At 37.9% G+C, this 17414-nt stretch overlaps 1 protein-coding gene across 1 annotated transcript in view; it reads right to left on the reverse strand.

Annotated features, from left to right (window-relative positions):
• The window catches only part of SPAG16 (sperm associated antigen 16), a gene marked incomplete at both ends in the record, with an annotated part of 350679 nt that overhangs the window by 42922 nt on the left and 290343 nt on the right, over positions 1–17414 (reverse strand).

Consider the following 17414-nt stretch of genomic DNA (forward strand, 5'->3'; position numbering starts at 1 on the left):
ATGTAAAGTGTGGCTGATGAGAATTATCTTGGTTATGAGTTTTTTCATAAATTTTCCACTATTACCTAAAACTTTGAAATCAAGACTGTCCTTCAAAAAATAGAATCCTAAAATATGGCCTGTATTACATGGATCATGAAAATAAAGTCAGAAATAAACCACTGCAGACCACTTATAATCCCAGTACATTCTTCATTTTAATTTAGAGTATGTGTTCTCAGAAGAACTCTGCATAGACTGCCATGTGTTCTCCTCACAGAAGTGTGAGTGATAACAGCTGTAGGAAATTTTATATGATTTTAAGAAATTTTTGAAAGTACAAGTTTGGTTTTTTTTACCTGAGATATATCTAGAGCAAATATTGAGGTGTCTCACAGTAAACAAAATTCTTTCAGTTTCCAACAGTGCAAGGAATTTTCAGTTCTAAGCAAATTGGATAAGATATAACCAAACTAAAATCATTAAGATCTTCTTTACCTTTCATCACTTCAACTAGTGCCTGATAATTTTACGCATAAAATCAGATCAAACACTATTACCAAGTGAAATAACTTTCTTCAGTATGTACAAAAGACACTTACATAAACTACCTTCAAGTACATCTTAAGTATAAACAAACGTTCTGTTAACTTATTGCAACAACCGAAAATGTATCTCATTTTATTTCTGCATTCTCCATTTCACTGAAAATGGAAGCAATGGTTTGGGCCCATGAAGAAGCAACTACCTTTGCTATTTGCCCTTTATTCTGTAATACGTTTGATGTGGCCTTTCTGTAGACCGGGGTATCACAACAGCCTCGTGGTTGCCTTCAAAGGGACAAATGTAATTTTAGGACTGTATAAACATAGGAGTAGTTACATTTATTCAGCCCCTGGTGAAAATGAATGTGACACCCCTGTTGTGGACAATTCACTCATGTCACTACAGAAGATATAAAGAATAAATCAAGCCCAATATCTGAGCCATCTATAATAAAGTTTTAACTACTGATTCAAGAGATATTTTTCTCATAAATTGACTCATCGTACAACTGGGATTGCTCCAAGCCTTTAAGACTTTATCTGCTAACCCTTTGGAAATAGTAGACGATAACTCCCCCATAGTCGACAGAGCCAAGTAGTTAAATAGTGTTTTAGACAATATCTTCAAAGGCCTTGATAGAGAATCCCATAATACTCTAAATTTCTTTAGCTGTGATCTATTCTTAAATATAAACCTCTCCTTTAATCCCTGGTTTGGACTGCTGGAATTGCTGGACGGGTTGGGAAAAGTATTTTGTTATAGGTAGACTCTTGAAGAATACTATATCCAGATTCCTAAAAAGACATGGAGATATCTATTTAAAAACAATCTAAAAATACATTACAATAAACAAAGCAACAAAGAGGTGGATGCTATTTTTGAGAAATATCTACTAAAGAAAAAGTTAACACAGCTCAAACAGCACCTACTAACACTATGATAACTCCAATAGAGTCCAATTGAAAATCAGTTCTTGTAGGTTACTAAGGAAAAAAACCCAGGGTAGCCTGTGCATGGTTCACTTTTCTAAATTCACTTATTTCTATGATTCAGGTGTCATCTGCGCACTCTCAGGTACCACTTATCTATGAACCAGCAACATATAGCCCACTCTATGTATGAGCAAGAAGATCTCCATGGAAAAGTGTACCAGTGGGGTCATGGGAATCAAGGACAGTCACTCCAAGCACCAGAAAAAACCCTTCAGCATGCTGCTGTTAGCACGAACAAATCAAGCATGAACCCACATTGTCTAAGGTTTGTTGTCTCCACTGCAAGGAAGAGACCCTAGATACAGCCTCTAGGTACAGAGATAAATGTCTATAACCTCACAGGTCTTAAATATCTGATCTAGTTCTGTCTAATCTTTCTTTTTTGCCTTTCATGAAAAAAATAAAATAAAATAAAATAAAAATATATATATTAACACCCCCGTCCCAAGAAGTTTTTAATTTCGAGAATCAATTGGTCCACCCATCCGCTTGATCTTCCCCACAAATATCAAACCCTGCAAAAATGCTGGATGATGGGGCCTTTGCACACTACATCCTATGCCAAGCACTTTCACAGACATGGCACCATGAACACATGCTCGAATGTACCCTTCCATCTCCAAGGCACACAAGGCCACAAACAGGTTACTGTGGAATAATTTACTGACCTAAAGCACAGCCACCGTTTACAACAGACAAAACAAATATGAGGTAAAAAATTACTCCGCACGAGTGATGAATAAACCCTAGTATCAACTTGGCAATGAAGAATGGAAGTTCATGGCAAATCTCTGCTAAGAAAGTCTGGGAAGCACAAATGTGTATATACTGGGAAAGGACACCAGGGCCTCCTTTCTGCAGGATATATATGTCATCACCCAGACCCACAAATGGGTAGCAGAAGCCTCTCAGCAAGCAGAAAGCATGGGACAGAAGAAAGACATTTCAAGCATAAGTCAGCGTTCGGACAATTGGAAGGCAATAACTCATACTTTAGAGCTACAACTTACTACTATGACCTTCCTTTATGTGCTTGATTCACTTCCCACCAGAGTAAAACGAATTTTGCTAGGAACTACATCTGGTTCTAGACAACTTCAATCATGCAAAAGCATTAATTAATCAGTGCAACACATTGCTCTGACCTAAGTCAGCCCAACACCTCAGTGCGGACAGGCTGCGGGACTCCTGCTGAAGTGATGGGGCGCGATTCAAAGCACTGCAGCTGGCAGCAAGGAACAATTGCGTCTTCCCAAAATACACCCCTCTGAATAAAACATGGGCAGAGCACAATGCTACACCTCCTGCCTTCAGCGGCTGAGAAGCCCAAAATATGAACAATATTTTGGTGGTCAGAATGGAATTACCTACCTGGGAAGAGAGCAGTATTTCTGAGTTAACAGCCTGCCAAGAACTGAACCACTGAAGATGTTGGGAACTTACTGTTAGAAGTGAGATGAATTGTCTTATTTCAGTTCTGCAAAAGCTGTCAAGAGAAAGCCCCACACTCATTGTAAATCTGCAATTCAAAACTTGAAATCAAGGCAAGATTTCTTTGAAGGGGCTAATTGAATTTGCTCCTTTTTTGATCTGACCTCATTTTATTTTGTATTTGCTATGTCACTGAAGTTTATGTAAAGAATTTACACTTTGATAATTAAATCAGAAGTTAAAACTCTCCATTTTTTTTTTTTGTTCTAAGGACCCTAACAATTTACAGAAGTTCAATAGAATAGGAAAAAGATTAGGCCACCAAATGAAAGAAATCAAATGATCTTCAAAAGCTGAGCTCCCCTCATCTTATCTTTGAGAATGGATAAATACACTTTGACACTAGGATTTAATAAAAACATCAAAAAAAGTCCACATGCTTATAACTGATGTTATTCAGGTAATTTTGTTGTTGAAGTAGTTCTAAGAATGAAACATGAGTCAGAGAATGTACATCTGCTGTTTCCCAGCAGTAAAACATGAGGTCTACATTTGCAGAACTCCTATGACTGGGAGATACAGGGAAACCCAAAGTTTGGAGCTGGTGAATACCTTTTTTTTTTAAAAAAACCCAACTTTTATAATCTGTCACCGACCAGATATCATGTAAACAGCAAACAGCTTTTCCATGTGATCAATTAGATATAAATTAAATAGAATAGGTAAATAGAAAACAAGCCTATAAGCCACTGTAAGACAGGGGTATCTACAAATAGTTTGCAATCATTTTTGTTCATTATGGAATCAGAAGATAATAAACTAATTTAATTTTGTATGCTAAGTCTAGTATTTGTCTTGCAAACGTTCCAAGAGACAGCACAGAAAACATTAAGTCTATAGTTTCTTATAAAGGAAAGAGAGAGAACAAACTGGAAGAATATTCTTGAATGATAAAATGTCTGAGGGATCTGGTGGGAATTCTTCACATAAGACGTATTCTTCTTTAGGGAACAGGCGTAGATGTAAACAGATGGGCTTATATAAGTAGAACTGGCAGCTCCATAGATAGCTGCTTTCTTTTATATATGATTTTTCAGACTCACCAGGGTATTCAGAACTACTCTGCTTAATTATTCTTAACATTTTGCCCATTTCATATGCTTGCAATATAACGGCCAAATACAAAAATAATTTAAGCAAATTGTAGTTTAAATCTCAGTGGAAGCAATAAATTTTATTCAAACAAACCACTTACAAAGGAAACTGTCTGTTTTATGAATGTTAGTCCATCTGTTCACAATAGCTCCTTTGGAAGTATTTGTTTTGCTTAGAAATACCAAAACTGATTAAGTATGTGGTGGTATAATAGATGGGCTGAGGTGTGTCTGCTGCTTTTAAATCACTGAGAATATAAAGATGTTTTTACTTTTGTTGGTCTAGTACAACCAAAGAAAGGAAAGCATCAGAGCTGCCTACTAATATACACAAATATGTTAAGAAAAGTCTAGAATAAATGTGTTAATTCATAATTAAAAATTACAAGAACATTACATCTGTCACAATACCTATATCCTACGGCTCAGTAGTCTCAGATCCAAACACTTCACATCAGATGTGGAAGTTGTAGTGGGAAGGCTGTGTGTTTCTAAAGCTCAGGGTAGAAGGTGGAGGAGGTCACTTGGCCGCCACGCTGAGCCAGGCCAGCGCTGGCACAGCTCTGCCCTCCCTGCTGTAACTCAAGGGGTTCATCTGCTTAAATGAAGCCCATTATTTTGTCGGTCCATCAGACAATGACTCTAGGCAACTCTTTATTTTTTCCAGTGCCTAAATATAGTTTTTAAATACAGTTAAAATATTAATAATTAATTACAGTCACTGCTATAAATGCCCATTATACTATCAGAGACATTCCCAGTGTCATTCAGGCCAACTGGCTAGGGTATGAATTTGAAGGAAAAAGAGTACACAACAAAAATTTAAAAAAAAAAAACAAACAAAAAAAAAAAAAAACCAAACCCAAAAAACCACCAACAAGTACTGGACACAAAACAGAGTGGGCTAATTCCACTGATGTAAGGAAAGACCTGTTTAGCCAAACACATGTAATTGTATATTAGAGTTTTAAGTAGACAGCTGTGACTGCAGTCTGGAATACAGAGAAGGATGATTCTGAATAAAAGGCTGTTCTCAACTACTGCTACAGTTCTGGCAAGGAAGCCAAGAAAGGCAATGAATTTGATAGACTATGTTTTACGTTCTGGGTTTATGGAATGCACAATGAAATTCTTAGATTCAATGAATCTTGCACTCCAAGGACAGTGTTAACAATTTAACCCCTGATCTTAACATCCAACTTTAATGTTACAATCCAACTTCAGATGCACATCTAGCTGAGAAAACAAAACACCTTATATTATATAGATAGATTTCTTTGCTTGAAGGAATTGCTGACACATTCCTTGACTGGTAATAGTCATCCACTTCTTTAAAGGTGAGGTCATACAAAGAAATCTAGGTGCCACAAGTAGCAATAGCCTAAATCCCTCTCCTCTGTGATGGATTTCAAAGCCACCTATGCATTACTTGTCCATAACCAACAAGCTTCAATCACACCAGCAAGCAAAACTATTCAGTGAGCTGACTGCTTTTGTAACTCCTGAGACATACCCTGGTCAGGCTGGTGTTTTTGTTTTGTTTTGTTTTGTTTTAACAGTGATCAGAAGTCCAAAATCTTAAAATAAAGTCATTAAACTTTTGCCAGAATCAGAGAGCATTCAAATAGGAGTTTTAAAAAACTTTAAATATGAAATTAACTGAAATGGTTACTGAAGTATGAGACCTATTGCTTAACTTGCTTCAAGGAGCAGAGGAATGGAAGGAGGCAAACATTACAGCAACTTCTGAGAAGAGCTTGAGAAATGGTCAACTGGTACATCCGATTTCTTTACAGGTCTAACAAATTCGTTTGTATAATAATGAATGGATTTAGCTGATGCATGAAGAAATGTAATACCATAGTGAAGAGTTACTATAGCTTTTATAGTAGGAAACCACAGGTCAGAAATCTGCTCCAGTTCTTTGACAGTGTTGAGAAGCATAGGAGTCATCACATTAATATATATATTTTTTTTTTAAGGGTGGAAAGGTGAATATTGTGATAACTTTCACTGATAGTATAAAATTATTCATGTTTTTCAAGATGATAGCACACTTCATAGACTCATTGAAGAATCCCAAGATGCTACTGGATTAAGTAATAAAGCAGCAGATGAAACAATCCTGAGAAACACAAAATCATTCAAATGAACAGAAATATCCTTAATTATGCAAATCCAACAACAGGTCGTAAACTACCCTTTGTCATTCCAGAGAGACAGATCTCACAGCCACTGTGGATACTTCCTTGAAAACATCAGCTTGAAATAATATCAAGATTTACTGGGGGGGTTGCGGGGGCAGGGAGCAAAGCCAGAGAACAAAACCAGAAAACCCCATTAGATCTCTATTTAAAACCATGATTTAAGGACATCATTAAAAGATCACACAGGCCTTGTCTATCTCCTCTGTTTCTAAAAGAATGCACCTGAACTAAGATTTACAGAAAGGCAACAAATGAATAAAGATGAGGAATGGTTTATGCATCTGGGAGATTAAATAGATACAGACTCTTCAGCTCTGCAAAGAGAGTAAGGGATGATGTGTCAGCATGAAGAGGTTGAATGAGGAACAATTATTCAATAATCCCTGCAGTATGAGACTCAAAATTTATCATTAAGAGATAGAAAGCAAAAGCAAGGAAGTACTTTATCACTGGTACAGGATCTGTTGGAAGCTGAAATATAAAGAAGTTCCAAAGAACAAGATCAGAAAAGTTTAAGAGAAGAGACATCCATGAACACCCGACAAGTCCATGAGGTCCCCAGCTCTGGGAAGTCTTAAGCCACAGGGCACTGGAGAAGAATAACAGAGAAACCTCAGTGTTCACTCTCTTTGGTTTTATCTATTTTCCTTCAGCATTACCTCCTGCCCACTGCCAGGGATGGGATACTGCCAAAGCAGATCTTTGCTATGACGCAGAAACAATCCATATTTGCTCTTCTGTGTTTCCAGGCAGGATCACTGAGGTATCCGCGCATATTCTTTTACAATATAAAATGTGAAAAGGGACTGATGTTTGACGTGAATTCAACATTAAAGATCTCTCTGTCATCACCACCACTCCCTCTTTTGTTTTATTCTAAAAAGGGATTAAGACTTTTTTTCCACTCAATTTAATTTAGAGAAGAAAGACTAGAGATAAGTTGATATTGCCCTACTCCCCAAGACCATGCGATAGTCAGAGAGATAACAGCTCTACGTAAAATATATTTTTCACAAGGACAGGCAAAGAAACAGAGAAAATTCACTCCGGGATGGGGTGACGGCGGGGGAAGCCAAATAAACCATTCAAACACCCAAGTCAGGCTTTGGAGGTTGTTTATGGAATTTATTTTTTTCCTTATTTTCCCATTCACAACCACATATATTGTTTTGCGACAGAAAAAGAAAGGGAGCTAAAATACTTTATTTTGTTGACCAAAAGTCTCAGTACCAAACCTATCTCTGTGCCCAAGAAATGGTGATGCACTTGCTGGTGTGATGCTTTACAAAAAGATAGGCAACATTTCTGAGCAGTTTGAAGGCTTCCTAAGAAAGATCCATCTGGAAAAAGTGGATATGCAAGCTTCACACTCTCCCTGAGGTCTATCCAATGCTAAAATTGCATCCAATTTTCTCTGAGGAATAGTTCTCCATAAGCATAAGCTAAATGCCTCAAAGGCATCTAAATCATGATTTTCTTAGTACTGGAGCGGCATTAAAAACAAATAAATGAAAATTATGCTTTCACGACAAAGGGGATTTTGTATCAGGCTTCAAATTCATTTCAAGCCAATGGATTTGTTTTGTTGGCCTGTAGGCTTGAAAAAAAAAGAGGCTGGATAGGAACAAAATTCTGTTTTTTTTTCCTTTTCAGCAACCACAATGCCTTTCCTTTTACATTAGACCACTGTTTTAGCCAGTTCTGACTGCAAGCAGCCATGGAATGACTGCAGAGATGCCCTGAACTTTGCCTTGCTCACCTTTTTCGACCTGGCCCATGAAAAGCGAGTGAGACTCCCAGACTGGTTAATAAAAAAATAACAAGCACTCCTAGGACATTTGTATGGAGATTGTATTGTTAATCAATTTATTTTGCATAGCCCCATGGATCATTTGCTATGGATGATTATGCATTTTAGCTCCTGTGACAATTTGTCAATAAAATAAGAAAAGGCGAAGGACAGCACACTTTTAATTTAAAGATGATCACTTTCTTGAAAAGTGACACCACTCTCCAAGCTCTGGAAAGAACTAGCTCATGAATACATTTCATTTACCAAGTGGAAAAGCTGCTCAAGGAACCAAAACTTTGTTGGCAACCACAATCCACAAATAGAGAAGTGAATAATCTTCTTTTAGAGTTCCATTGCTTTTAAAAATGAATATAGGGAAAATAGCAAGTTTGATAAAAATGTAGGTTTTGAGTTACTGAAAGTGAGTTATTCAGACTCAAGGTAGACTGGCATAGTTTTACTCCCAAAAAAGTGGAAATTTAAATACTGTTTATAGATTGTTTTAAAGACTTTTTTTTTTGCATCAAAGCATCTGACATTTAATTTCAAAGTTTTCATTCAAAATATGAAATTTGCTTCTTAAAAGAGAAAATAATGATGCGTAAATAGACCAAATTACCTAAATTATCCTTAAGTTGGAAACACCGTCCTTGAGTTACTTAGGTTGCCACAAGCATTTTTTTATTTCTTCAAAGCACTCAATCCCAATGGACTCTATTTCCTTCTAAGTATTTGCTTCCCTTAAACAAAACCACCCAACCTCTTCTTTTCATAAGCTTATGCTCTACTCTCTCCATGCATTAGCTAACTAATGACTTCTGGTTAGTTATGAAAATATATTTAGTTTCAGCAGTGAAAATTATGCAAATCACTGTCCCGTACAGATTCCTTGACCTATCTGGTCCTTGGCAGAGAATGCCATAGCTGTTTAACATATAGAAAGTACATGCAAATACTAGATCAATATAATACCTTATTTCAAAAACCCCTTTTATTACAGAATATGAAAGATGAATGCGGTATCGATTCATTTCTTTACATGCAATACAGATGCTTTACTCAAAACACAAGATCTGGAAAGCTGTCGATATTTAAGAGGAGCTTTCATGGAAGAAAGGCTGTGATGACCTTCAGAGGTCCTCACTCTGACTGTCTGCAGGAAGAAGTTAATCAGGAGATGAAGCTCTTGTATCTAAGCCAGGCTTGAGATGGAGCTGTGCAGTTTAAGCAGAAGAAAGGAGTTCTCATTCAATCACTGTAAATACATTCAAAGTGGGAATTTGCTAATTGCAGCACTTTGTAAACTGGAAACAAAACATATAAAATAAAACGTGGACCTAGTAAAGTTACAAAAGCAGTGAATTCTAGAGATGAGATGTTGAATACATTATTATTTAAAGACTTGCGCCTAGTTTAAATGGGGGTAGAAAACAACCAACCTGTTGCAAACCATTTTAATTCTGTTTGTGGAGAGCTGCTGGAGAATCAAAATTTTGATCAGTTATGCCCCACTTGGGATGCATAAACCTCCAGTTTTCAGCTTCTGTTAGTTTAGTACACGGATGGCAAAAATCATGTGGACATTCCCTTCATTTACTTTTGGAACAAACAATTTGCTCATCACCATGTTTTGGCTGACTGCCTAAACAGCTGAAACTGCTTTTCCTTGAAGAATAACATTTAACCAGTCAGATAATAACCCATTCAACCTGGGTTCCTCCAAAAAACCCTAAGCAGGTCAATCTATTGCTCTAATGAGGCACAACCTTGGCTTCCAGAAAATTGTTTTTATGCTGGGTATATGCAGGGAAGTGAGATGGGAATATTTAGTACTATGGTATCTACTTGAAAAAGGCTGGCTCTATTAAATAGCTGTCCATCTTTTTGCACTCCAGGGAAGTAAGCATTCCTCCCTAACAAAGATGAAGGGAATATCAATGGGGCTAACCTGTTCAAAGTGCTCAGTGCTCAAAGCAGTTGCCTGCAGTAGTACACACTCCCCACCCTCATTAACTCAGTAAAGAAAACACCCAGAGACAAAATACTATCCTGCAACCAGGGCAAAAAAGTAAAATAAGGTGTTTCCAAGCCACCTCCCTTTCCTTTCCAAAGGACAAATATTTCATACATTTTAAATTGTGTGTACTGAAAAGAAAGCCCATACATTTTAAGAATCCCTCCTCTTTTCTTTCTAGCATATTTAAATATTGTGGAGTTTGCTCATATTGAAAAATAGTCATGACACAACAGAACAGTGTGTGGTACAACTCTTCTCCTGATCCACAAAGGGGAAAAATTAATTGCCAGCTTTATCCCTCTTGAAAAACTGGAACAGTCAGAAATAAGGAGAGTGATAATTTCAAACCCCCATGAAACAAGGATACAACATGATCTGTCAATCAGCTTGTATTTGTGTAAGTTCCAATCTACCCACTGCCCCTAAATTAGAGAATTTTATGGTAAGGAAAACAAATGTTGAGAACTAGACAAATGAAATACAGCAGCACTGAAAGGAGAAGTGAGAATTACGAGGTAAGGAATTACGGCTGAATAATGTAGTCTTCCAGCACATCCTTTTACTCCCATGCTGACGGTAGGAATAATTAGGGATGGTCAACAGATATTGTAAGCACTCCTCAGAGTCCAAGGGCTGACACAGATGTGTTGCCAGTCTGACTTCTAAGACTAAACAGTATGATCAGGAGTAAAAAATAGGTCATTGAGTTGTGTAAAACAACTCAGACCACAGGGGAATGTCTCCAGGGAGTCCACTAATGTATTCACCAGTTCCAGCATGTGGGCTGGGCAGGATACCTAGGGACAAAACATCAGTATCGGTGTATTGTCTAAGAGCACACAGCTGGGGCAAGAACATTTGTTTATTGCAAAGTTCTGCCAAAGCAGGAATTTCAGCTTGAAGGACAAAGCACAAAGCCTTTCTACTAGTGTGGGTGAGGTGTACCAGACCACCACCAATCCCTCTATCTGAGGTATAACTTTTAAAATCTTCTGCTCGTATGGAAACAGCTTGGTCAACAAACAGTGGACCGGAAAGTTTACTTCCCACAGATCAGTTTAGAGATGCACATTCAGACATGGAGCAAACACCTATCACAGACTTTAAAAGTGTCTTTCATTTTCCCTGTAACCATTCACTGATTGTTGATTGATGGTTCCTTTGTTATGAAAAGTTTTATAAAGGGATACTCAAGTGTGGAGGAATGAGAAGAAGAGAGAGTCGGACAAGACAAAGGAGAAGTGGAGATCCACCACTGCTTGCAACTTGCCAGTGCAATGTAAAAGGCCTGACTTTGGTGTTTAGCCCTATGCCATTTTGGATAGATGGATGGATGGATGAAGGAAGGAAGGAAGGAAGGAGGAAGAGCTTTTTTGTGACAGGTTGTTACTTGGCCCAGTTTCTGCAGAAGTGTCCCCTGCACTGGCCTGGCAGAGGAGGCAGCACGACAGCAGCGCTGAGCAGAGCACTGACACAGCACTTGGAGATGAACTGAAGCCAAGAAAGTGAAGACAAACTTGAAGACTAAAAATGCTGATTACCAAATAAAGAGCAGAGAACTAAAAGATGCCAGGTGGCTGCATTTGTGCTTATCAAACAAAACTCATAACAATGTGGATCAATTATATTAAAAAGAAACAGAACACGTGAATCAGTTTGTATAGCAAAAAGTGTATATGGGTGCAGTGAAAATACACAGATCTTGCAGTGCTGAACCCATAGTGAAGAAAAGGGTTCTGATGGGACAGAGATTAAACAACTCACGATGGGAGAAAGGAGAGGAACAAGTGATGTTCAAGAGTGTAGCTTATGCTTTTCAAATAGACTCAACAAAAGCCTGAATGAGAAGCAAAGCAGGCTAATTCCACACATTACACCTAGTCCTAAGTGTGACACAGAGTAGTGAGATAGGAGCATGATGAACGATGGAAGGAAAGCAGGTGAATTAAGGGAAAAGAGACAAAACAAGAAAGAACTTGTCCCAATTTTCTAAGTAAAGACCAAATGCTTCCAAATAATTGGAAAGTTGTTCTAAAAGCACAGCTTGGTCACCTTGCTGCCCTGTTAGGTGGAGCTATAGCACTGTAGCAAGTCCAAACTGATTAATAGTCAGAACTGGGAGTTATTTGAGATTTGTGTAAAAAAGCAAGTGCCAGGACAAATCCAAAGAATGATACTTATATCTGTTTCAATTTATCTATATATCTTTTTTGCATATTGGGCATCAATTTGCAAAGTTTACTACATTCATGCATGAGTGCCCAATTAATACATGCACAAGCACCCAATTAGTTCATGCATGTATGCCCAATTATCTTATACATAAATCACCCACCAGTTAATGCATGGGTACCCAATCAGTTTATGCATTGACACCCGATTAATTTACACATAAGTCCCCAATTAATTTACAGGATTACCCATCAGCCCATGCATGGATATACACCCACGCTGGCACAGGGACACCTATGGGTGACCTACAGCAAAGCAGTGGCTGCCTGGAGCAGTGGAGGAGCGGCAAGCAGAAACCATGACACACACGACGCCAACCTCCCTCATCACCTTTTGCTGCACCAAAGGAACTGGGGTGATGGAGCACAGCCTGTAGCAAAAACAAGGCAAGCAGAGACTAGGGAAGGGGAGAGGACAGATGTTTGGCTTAAGTTGAGAGTGGGAAAGGGGGAGGAAAAAGCATTTACTTAAGTGCTTGTTTAATTCTTCATGTTTTCCTTTTTTCTCGGTACACAGAACCAGTGATCAGAAGTTTGTGTTAACGGGCAGATACTTAAATTAAGTAAAATTTCCTAAGTTGAGACTGTATTCCCTGTGACAGCATATACATAGCTAAAATTGAGGTAGAGACAAAGGCATTGAACCACAAGGAGCGAAGCACCCTAAGGAATCAATTGATGTTATCAAGTAATCTGCCTTGGAGATTAAAGAATACAGAACAATAAAGTGTTGTAATGAAAAAAGCTTTTTAGTCAGAAATGGGGGTCATAGGGAAAAACACACATTAATGTCAACACATAATTGCACTATATGGATGAAATCAGATGCCACTAAAAAGATTACTGTGGTAAATTCTGCACTAGAGGATTTTTCTCCCATCAAGCATGACTTTAACTGTAAGCAAGAGAGAAAAATACAAAAACAAGCTTCAAAACCTGCAGCTGAAGTGACATAAAGAGTCAAGATCTTGTCCTGCTCCCGTTCTCTTGACACAGTCCCCTCCTGTGGGCTGAGAGGTGCAGGTGCGTCCTCTGCTCTCCCCACATCCTGCTCCTAGTTGCAAAATCCACTATACAGCTTCCCAGCGAAGGAGAGCTCCTTGCATCCTTGAAAAATCCCACAACCTGCCAAGATGAAGCTTTATCTACTCAGTGCCACTTAAGGAGTATCAATTAAGCAAATACGTGAAGGAAAGAAGAAGAAAAGACAGACACCTGGCACCTCAATACCAGCTTGTCTTTGCAGCCAATATATCAACTGAATTTGAGGATATCAAAGATAAAATTGAGTGGGCGCTTCACTGAAAGATCAAACCTCTTAATAAATGACACTGCCATATAATAAATCAATATTATTAATGTTTCCTTTAAGAAACAGAATATATACTCAACTAGGCAGACATGAATTAAAAAATACTATTAATACTTCTGAATTTTCCCTCTCAATTAACAAGGACTACTTCTGTCAGCTCTGTTCTGAGCACAGAGATTTTTACCAGATAAGTAATATCAAAACTGTAGGTCTGGAACTTTACCTGAAGACTCAATATCAGCAGAAATTATTGGGTTCAAGGTGCCTCCAACCCTCATGAGGCCTGTATGGATCACCCATGCCTTTAATATTATCAGTAATAACCCAAATAATGTTAAGTGCAAATACTGAAAATGCTTCAGCAAGGGTATTTCAGAAAATCCTGTCAATAGTTCTGTATTGAGTGATGGATGGGTAATATAGAGAAACAAATACTTTAGATGGCTATTTCACAGCAAAACCAACTCCCGACTGAACAGCAAAAAACTGTCACCCATTGGACTAGTGGCTGTCTCATGAAAAGGGTCCTGTGTAATGTCATGTGATGTATAATTAAGCAAATTAAGCTTGCTTTTAGATAGCAACAATGAGAAGTTACCCTGACCCCACCATGGTTGACAGTGGTTAAAACAATGTGTCTCTGGCACTCTCAGAATTCCCGTCTCCTAAAATAAACCACTTCTATTACAAGGTAATCTTCATCCTGGCATTTCTCAATTTTCACATCAGTTTACAACCTTTACATTGTTTTAATATACTCTCCCTCTAAATAAAATAGGTACATATTGCCCTTTGAGATTTTCAGAGGCATTGCAAGGCTAGCTATTTGTGGTCTGGCAGAAGAATCATATACCCTTCACAGACCTTCAACACTGACAGCACCTCTGCCCAACTTTCATGGAAGCAGGTTAAATGATAACACCACATTGTATTTCCAGATCTCAAAATATAGAAGTATCTTTTTCCACATATTGTTTGTTTTCCCCTGGCCTTACTGTAACTGCTATTGACTTTGGACTGTAATAGTGAGGTTTGTTTGGTTTGGTTTAATATGTTATCACAATAATAAATACATCATAACACATAAAGTAGAATATTCTACAGCTTCTCTAATTTGGCTATGCAACAGTGTGTTGTGATTAATCGTTATTAAGTAAATTTTCTAAACAGCAACTGGAAACACAAAGGATGATGACAAGAGGGTGGTTAAGGGATTCAGGAATGCTACACAACAATATAGGTGCATGCACATGTTGATTAAGTTGCATATGAAAAAATAAAAGTTAATGTAGTTAAAAAAAACCAGTTACATTGTGGTCCATCTTGCATAGTAACCACAATTAGTGCGCTTTCTGAGACCATTCATAGAACATGGAATTCAAAGGACTTATTCCTTTTTATTTCTGATACTAAACACAATATTGAAGATCATTTGCCCCAGTGGGCTGAGTCTCAGCCAGCTCCATCACCACCTCTCATTGCAAGACCATGAAGTAGTTTCAGAAATACTGGGGAAAAGAAGGACATCTACGTGAAATGCAATGATAATTTACCATGTAATTAATTTATCCTCATTTGCAAATATGCCATATTGAAAAATCCACCTCTAAGCTGAGTTAAAGGTAAGATAGAGCATAGCTAAAGCAGAAAGATTTATAAAAAACTTTTTAATTATCTTGTAAAGATCTGAGTATGGCTCTGATAAAGCAGAAAATGGCTTTATGGTCGAGCATTTATGCCATGAATAGCATTCAGATCCCTCGACTTAGTAAGAACCATCCCAAATAATGCCATCAGGGGAATCTCAGTAGCTTACAAACTCATTCCTGGTACTAGCTCTTTGTTAAGCAACTCCTGTTCAGTGTATGTCCTACTAACAAAAGATGGTACCACTTAAAAGCAAATATTTGTTTGTCTGCGTTGCATTTGCGATTATATTTGAAAACAATGCAAAGGAAAACAAAACTAAGATCTTCCATTAGTTGAGGCCTTATTATCTCTAATCTCAATCTCATTTGCTGATACTGCCAAACTTTTCATAAACCCCTTCTATCATTATTAGCTATAATTAAAATAATTACTAAGCAGGAGAAAAGAACTGCTCAGCCATGGCTCTCTAATCTATTAATTAAAACCACCTGCAACATGCTGAACAACTTGTTTCCAGTGCCTATGACTATTAATGTAGTCAAGTATTTTACATGAGGTGGTATAATGTAACCGCAGGAGACTGAGTGATATCGGTGGAAATAAAGCCACATTTTGTTAAGGTCAGAAAAATCCATCCAAGCTTCTCCACAGGGGCCCCAAATGAGATGGATGACCAATGCCCAACAGGCTGTTAGTTAAACAGGGAATATTCTCCCACCACCATCTATTTTTTAAGTATTCTGGCTGTTTGACCTATTTCAGTGTGGTTATTACTTTTAGTTAATGCCACTCAAATAACTGACTGAATAATTTAGATTGATCAAATCCATGAATTACTGTTAGACAAACAACACAGGACCAACTCTCTGCTATTGCAGACATGCACATCATGCAGCCTCTCTCACTGGTCCATCAAGAGCCATTTTAGGATTACTGAGGCAAACTCTGGTTTAGCTAGCTTGGCAACTCTGGTATTAGCCAAAAAAAGTTATGACAACGTGGTGTCAGCCTGAGTTAAACACCTGCAAACCCAGTGTCCTGGAGATATTCACCTCAGACTGGGTCTCTCACGGCATCGCTGGCAACAACCAAACCAGCTGCACCCAAGCCAGACCAGGTTTGCCGAACAAGACCCCATCACTCCCCTGGATGTGGTGTAGAAAACGCATTCCTTCCAGCCACTCACCAAGTAAATTAAATACTGCTCCATAACCAATAGGTATTAGTGTGCTTGTACTTCTACAAGGTACCTATTCAGAACAGGCATGGCCTTGCCAGGCTGTGTGTGTGGGCAGTGCCCAGAATTCCTTGTCCCCCAGCCCCTGTTGGGTGACACCGGCACCTCCTCTGACCGAACAACAGGAACTGCAACAGTGTATTTTAACTAAGTATTTTCCTATCCTCAGCTAGGTGCACTCACATCCTGTTGCATTTTGTGTTGTTGTGGTCATTCATTCCAATTTAATATCTCTGTTGTGTGGTTGCTCCTGCAGAGAAAACTTCAGATTTTATCCATATAGTGGAAAAATTTGACCATTTAGATCACCTGAAGCTGATAACCTTTCTACTGGAAAGCTCTCATCTGGCTACAAATAGTGGTACTGCATTTTTCAAGGATGCAATTCCTTTGCAACAGACCAAACATTATACTACAGAAACAAAAATGCAAAACTTCTTCAAATCCCCTCGAACAACCAATCAGCTCTTCTTCCAAATTACACACATAAATAGAGAACAGTGGCTAGATTTGTCTTCGGGAAGCTGTCAAAAATGGACAGGGTCAACACATTTTTTTCCCTTGGAAATGAAAATACCTTATTTAATGGCACAGCAGAGAGATCTGTGAAATCACTATACAAATAAGATAGAATTTGATGGCAAAGTTTTCTGCCAAGTCATTCAATATATTGATATCATGTGTTCCACAGTATGTGGGTCATTATGTCAGAGTATCATACTATTATTTTTGTTTAATGATTCCTTAATTATCTCTCCTATTCTATTAAAGCATTATTTTAATGAACAGATCATGCAAATGTATACATTTTTCAATATACCTAAATATATTACATTATATATTATCATATCATATCGTACTAACTT

The sequence above is a fragment of the Nesoenas mayeri genome (assembly GCF_963082525.1).
Source record: "Nesoenas mayeri genome assembly, chromosome: 6".
NCBI classification, from domain to species: domain Eukaryota; kingdom Metazoa; phylum Chordata; class Aves; order Columbiformes; family Columbidae; genus Nesoenas; species Nesoenas mayeri.